Here is a 7,228-nt window from a genome sequence, read left to right as displayed (position 1 = left end):
ACTGGTGTACTTCTCTGGCGGTGGCCATCTGTCGCAGGACTGTATTTTGTGCCTTCAATCCCTGCTCTTCCATTGATAGGCCTTCAACCGCATTCACCAGCTCCTGAACTTGCTTTGCTGTAGTCATTTCTGGGCGTTGCAATTTGTCAATAGTTTCAGGTCTCACCTGTGGTTCGGTGTCACTACTGCTGGTTGGGGCTTCTGAGTCGGAGAGTTCAGCAGTGGTTTCTTCAGGGGTTCCCTTCTTTTTGAAGAGATAGGGTCTGTTCCGGGAATTCGCCACTGTCGTTGGACTGAGAGACAGGTCACAACAAGAATGGAGTTTTCCCTGTGCAGCCCAGGTAGGGGAAAATACCAAATGGCAAAAAAAACCTGAAGATGTTACATAATGATGGTAAAGTCCACTGTGAATATCTTCCTCAAAGACGTGGTCAGGCGCACACTGGAACGCTCTGCAGCAGGCTGTAGGAAAAGGCACTTCTCACAATGAGAAGTAAGTCTTGCAGCAAGGAGAACAAAGGCTCTGTCCAGCGAGAAGAAGTGGAGGAGCTTCAAGAAAGGCAAGTAAGGACCATCCAATGGGAAGAGCTAAGCCCAAAAAGCAAGGCAAAAAAAGTAACATTTAGAAAACAGTAAGGAAGTTGAGCGGAAAGTAATATCAGAGAAACCGCTAGAATGGCAGGATACAGTGAGAAGGAAAGGCCCCTGTAACCAACGATTGCGCAATGCGAATCAGCAGAAGGATAATGTATGGCAGGCAGAACGTTTCTGCAGCGCCGAAGATTTGCATGCGGAGAACCCAAAAAGACAGTAAGGGAGAGGTAGCGGGAGCCAGTGCCAGATGATGGGCGAGCTGGCAACAGGAATCCGCAGCTCAGAAGGGAAAGTGGATAGCACAAGGTAAGGACAGAAAATAAGAATAAGAAAAGAGGGAGAGCAGGGACCCGGCAGTATGGAAGGCGAGCCGGAACTCGCGGACCAGACCACACGCGAAGGAAGAAGGTAGAAGTACGGGAATAATAGGGAGGCGAGCAAAAGCTGAAGAAAAGTTAGAGCGAAAGAACAGAACGGAATCAGGAGCCGGAACGAGACTGCAGAAGGAAGATTGAGAGAAAGGCAGCAGAGTCGCAGGACAAAAGTAGCAAGAACGCTAAGCGAACTTCTTCTTCTTCTTAATTATCGAACGCGTGGGCGGACCCACGCAGGCGCTTCCCCATCCTAAAGGATGATGTGCACCATCCCCACCAACCAACACACAGGTCACACTCCCACACAAACCACCCGCAACCCCACCGCAAACAACCACACCCCACCAAACCAACACCAGCCACCCACAATCCCACCGCAAACAACCACACCCCACCAATCCACACCAACAGATACAACAACCCAAACTCACACCACCCAGCGAGCCCGGAGACCGGCTCGCAGCCCCGCGAGACCCCAGCCCGTACGCCTACACATGCGCTTCAGGCGAGGCACCGCGCGCTGCCGCTCACCCACCGCGACCAACCCGAGCGACACCCACACTACCACATGAACCCCCAACCACCAAACCACAAACAACCACTACACCAATTCAACACCAGCCACCCGCAACCCCACCGCAAACAACCAAACCCCACCAATCCAACACCAGCCACCCGCAACCCCACCGCAAACAACCACACCCCACCAATCCACACCAACAGACACAACACCCCAAACACACACCACCCAGCGAGCCCGGAGACCAGCGCGCAGACCCGCGAGACCCCAGCCCGTACGCCTACACATGGGCCTCAGGCGAGGCACCGCGCGCTGCTGCCCACCCACCGTGACCAACCCGAGCGACACCCACACTCTCACACGTACCTCCAGCCACCAAACCACAAACAACCACTACCCCCAAATCAACACCAGCCACCCGCAACCCCACCGCAAACAACCACACCCCACCAATCCAACACCAGCCACCCGCAACTCCACCGCAAACAACCACACCCCGCCAATCCACACCAACAGACACAACACCCCAAACTCACACCACCCAGCGAGCCCGGAGACCGGCGCGCAGACCCGCGAGACCCCAGCCCGTACGCCTACACATGCGCTTCAGACGAGGCACCGCGCACTGCCGCCCACCCACCGCCACCAACCCGAGCGACACCCACACTACCACACGAACCTCCAGCCACCAAACCACAAACAACCACCACCCCCAATCCAACACCACCAGCCACCCTACCACAAACCACACCCAACCAATCCACACCTACAGCTACCCTACCACAAACAAACGCCCCCCACCAACTCACACCCGACCCCAGCTCCGCTACTCCCGCCACTACCAAACGCATCCGCCATCCGCGCAACACCTCTCAACAGCCCAACCACCGACCCGAAACATGCCGACCGCACTTCAACGTTCAGTCCCCATTCCCCCGGGGGCTCGCACTCCGTCTGCCGCCTCCGAAACCCAAGGCCTCGAAGCGCCACGGACTGCGTGGATCCCTCTCTCCCGGCCGCGCTAAGCGAACTGGCGAGGAGCATGTAGCAAGGGCTAGAGTTGCAACGCACAGGGGGGCGGGGCCACATTGCAGCTAAGGAAATCAGAACGGAAGGACTAGACCGTGGCCAGAAGTGCGTAATGAACCTCTATTCATGACAAACACTCACAATTCAAATCAAAAGGTACACACGCCAGGTGCTTTTGATCACTAACAAGTGCCCCCCCCCAGCCCCTGAACCCTATCTAACAGAGAATGACAAACAAAAATGTAGTCGATGATGGACGCCTCAAGGCCTGATTCAGAAGTTCGTGATAAATTTGAAATGTGTTGTTACAGGATGGAACAATACATTTCTTACATGCACCGTATTCTGACCAATAAAGAATGTGGTGCAGGGACATGAAAGCTTGACTCTTGCATGAGCCTGATTTACGGCTTGACGACAGCCCTGGCAACCATGGGAACAGCAGGCCAGGCACTGCGAGGGGATTCTCCTCCCAGCAGCACTGGTTTAGCAGAGTTAACATACAACAGCTCTGAGGTAAAGTTAAAGTCCACTGCACACCTTTTCCCTTTAAAAACAGCATTTCTTACACTGTAGCACCACTTTTCTAGTTTAATGAAAGGTTAAGAAAACTTTCTTAAACTAGAAAAGTGCCAGTCTTTAAAGAAATACTTGCAATGATACTGGAGCACATGCTTACCCCAGAAAAGGATATTTTAGCAGCTTTTGCCACCCATTTCAGAATGGTGGTGCTGGAAACTGGAGGGGAGAATGTTGTATTTCCACACGGCTTTTATCACGAGCTCTGAATCAGTCCCCGAGTGCTACAAACCCACCTTGGAACAGGAGGCACGCGGAGGCAGTTGCCAAATAAATTATAGAGCCCTCAGACCTCCTTAAGAGACATCCAATCTATCACTCTGCTGTGACGGGAGATGTGGTCAGTTCCAGGCTCAAGCACTGAATTGCGATAATCATCAAATTCCACACAGGTGCAATATAGATCATCTCCTATTAAATCTGACTCAATTTTCAATTGTGTTTCAATGCTGATAAGATATTAGCTAAATTATCTTGCAGTTTGTCACTTCATTTTTCGCCCCAGGTTCCAGTATACATTTATAATTAATAAAGCCCTGGTGACCTCAACTCAGATATTATTCATTTTGATTTTTACTGCCATAATATTAGAGAACTGATCCTCAAAAACTACATAAGAATACAAAATAAATTATTTTGAATTGCCAACAACAGACATCCATTGGGTCTTCCCAATGGACCACTAAAAGCAGGTTGAATGTAGGACACATAACCATCAAAGTAGAGGTTCTCTCTAGCCCAAATTTTCTGTGAGAACATAATTTGAAATGTGTTAAACACTAGATCATCTGGATTGGTTTCAAAAGATGGAAAAACCTTGAGTGTACCCGGGACACTTTAGAAATATTGGGCCTCATTCCAGGTTTGGAGGTAGCCATGGTGCTATTAGCGCCATGGCTGCCTCCAAAATCGGTCCGACTCCGATCTGGTGAAGGGAGTAATTACCGGTCCAGTCCGAGGTCGGTGCGAACGGTAATTCCCCATTCACCAGAGCCATTCCCCATTCCCATTTGAGCCCCCATAGGGCTCAATGGGAAGGGGGAACGCAGCAATAACGGTACTGCAAATTGAGGTACCGTTATTGACCCCGGTATCCCTTTGCAGGTCCCGTCCATAACGCCTGGTAAAACCAGGCGTTAAGGGAGGGACCCACAAAGGGACCTCGGAATAGGGCGCAAAGGGATTACCGGCACCGGTGTCATTACCGGTGCCCGGTATCCCTTTGCACCAAGGTCTTAATGACACCCATAGTCTAGGCAAATCCTCTTTTTGTAGCCAGGACCAATCAGACTTAATGTCACACTTCATTAATCCCCAGCAAAACTGACTAGTCTGTCGCCATTGGACTTCCCACAGCAAGGAATATTTAAAACATCAAAAAATGTAACCCAAACTTTAGCGTGATTGGTATATACTGGATTCAGCAGTACCACAGAAATCACAAATAATTCCTAGCCATAAGCTAATAAAAAGTCTCTTGTGCCCAGAACATATCATGCACCACTTTCGATTTTAAATAAATGAGAACTACATCTGTACCAAGATGATTTATAAATTGGATCCTGTAAACATCATCAGAGATAATCATGCATAAATGAGGAATCGAGTAGAATAAGTCTAAAAAATGCCCTTGATTAATACTGCCATATCCTCAGCTGGGAAGATGAATTCCAGGCCCAAACAGAACTGTAGATGTTATGATGTTATGTCAGCCCTGTGCGGCATGGGAGAGCCGTTAGTGATCAGCTGCAGGGTCGGACTGGGACAATAAATAGGCCCGGACACCCAAGAAAAGGTGGCCCACCCCTTGCCTCACGACCCTTGACCTCTGATGACATCACCGAAATTTGACCCCACCTGAAAGTGACATCCCGGGAAGTGATGAAACACAACCGTTCACCCCTTGACAAAACAGGAAGTGGCATCAAATCGCATTGTTCCTAACTACACTACGAAAAATATGGTTATGATTTCACTAATGTGATATACATTTCATACAAGAATGAATCACCATATGTATCATTAATATCTCTGTGTATAGATCCATATTGTCAAATTACTGTGAATGTAAGCAGACGTCCAAGGCCAAATGATAATATGGTATTGTATAGCACTTACACTTAAGCTCTTTTTTATAGAACAAATATGCACACAATATCACCCAACCTGTGCTGGTACTTATTAATCAACCTCAGAAGTATGAAAGGCTGAGACGGTCTTGCTGGGATTCGAACCTGCAACATGTAGATCACACACACATATTCCACTGAGCTATCATATCGGCTATAGTAAAATGAGCAATTATTCTGAAGTTGATACCATTAAACTGGTAACTGAGATTTAACAGCAGACCAGCTAAGTTCATCTGCAGGTCTGGTGCAAAGTTGACCACATGCTGCAGCAGCATGTGAATGATGCATGCATCATAATTTATGATGCACACATCATGCATGAAAATCAATCATCAAAGCAAGGCAACATGTGTTACCTTGCTGTGATGAATTATGCTGTTGCGGGTGCTTTTTGATTGTTTAAAAAAAAAAAATCACCCTCTTCTTTTTTCTTTTCTTTTTTCAAACTGGCCCAGGTGTGGGCAGAAACTGGCTCCCAGGCACTCCTACGCCAGTGCTCCAGGGGTCCTTTTTGTCCTAATAAACCCACTTACCTCTCCTAATCCTTGTTGCCTTTGTACGTTATTTCTCAATAAATTGGCGACGAGCTCGGTCGAAACGGGCGGGTGGCAGCGCTGGCTGTCACGCATCGGGGTCTGAGTGACCCACGCACCTCTTCTTCATCACGCCCGGTGAAACAAACCAACAAGGTACCTACCAAAGTTGTGACGCTTCGCCACAATATCCGACGAAGTTCAGCCCCTTACTTCTCTCGGTGGCGGTTACCCTGGAGGTTGGGCTCAACAACATCAAAGGTATCAACAACCTAGCCTACAACTCCCAGGAAACCTAATTTTGCGTGTAGTTCCGACTATGCGGAACGTGAGCTCTGACGGGTTTACGGCGCTCCGCCTCCTGAGTATATTAGGCACTGCAGCGGTAAGGACGCTGCTTCTGATTAAAGTTGCAACCGGCATCCGAAGTTTCATCTTCTGTGCCTTCCAGTCTTCCTGTGTATCAATTCCTGAGAATTATCAAATACCTTTGACTTCCTGTGTACCGGACCCTTGCTTGCTCTACGCTTTGCTTGTTTCCTGATTTTGTACTGTTTCTGCCTACCTGTGTACCATACTTTTGCCTGTCCTACGGATTGCATTCTTCCTGATTCTGTACCGTCATTAGCCCGCTTGTGTATCGGATTTTGCTGCCTGTTTACTGGATTGCCTTCCTTCTGTCCTGATTCATTCACCACCGCCTTCTCTTCCCAGCTGACTTCAAGTACTGTGTACTTTACCATTCCAGTGTTCTTTTGTGGATTTCGACTCCAGTCCGAGGTTTTGGATTTGCTCCCTCAAGTGCACGCAAGGACGCTTTGCTGATTAAACACAAACTCTTTTTCTGAAAGTGCACACAAGGACGCCTTGCTGAATACTCTGCACCTACCCGTATCTAGTGCGGCCCTCGTGCCGCCCGGGTATGGCTTCCCTACTAACCTTCCTCTTTATTATTTTGTACCTCCGTTGTTCTAGTTTAGGTTATTTCAACTCCTGTCCAATTCCTTCTGGTAAGACTTCCTTCATTTCTATTTCTATCTGAATCTATTCATTTCTTACCCGAATCCTCAAAATAGAAGTTAATTTCTTTTCTGTACTTACAGGGGAAATTCCATTTCTGTTCCTTTTCATTGATAAGGGGAGTGGGTGACCCAGGTACTTTCTGCTTCTGAGAGGCTTTTCTCTTTTGATGATCTTTGCTTTTTCCAAGTATTTACCAATTGTCCTTTTTCTTTTTAGCTGGGTCCATGGCGGTGTGTTCTCCCCGCTCTTTTGGGTGATCAGTCTCTCAGTCTGTAAACCAGTACAACTCAACAGAGAGGAGGCTCAGGTGGAAGCTCCATCTCGAGCTCTTCAATCAACATCCAGTACTTCCTTACTGGTCGCTTGCCTGAAGCACTCGCCGGCTGGTGAGTAACACTGGGAGTGGGAAGTGAAAAGACCCCCGTGGAGTGGCTGTGACCGGAT

Source organism: Ambystoma mexicanum, chromosome 3q (assembly GCF_040938575.1).
Source record: "Ambystoma mexicanum isolate Mex_15411 chromosome 3q, UKY_AmexF1_1, whole genome shotgun sequence".
In the NCBI taxonomy this organism is placed as follows: Eukaryota; Metazoa; Chordata; class Amphibia; order Caudata; family Ambystomatidae; genus Ambystoma; species Ambystoma mexicanum.
This window is presented reverse-complemented; position numbering follows the sequence as displayed.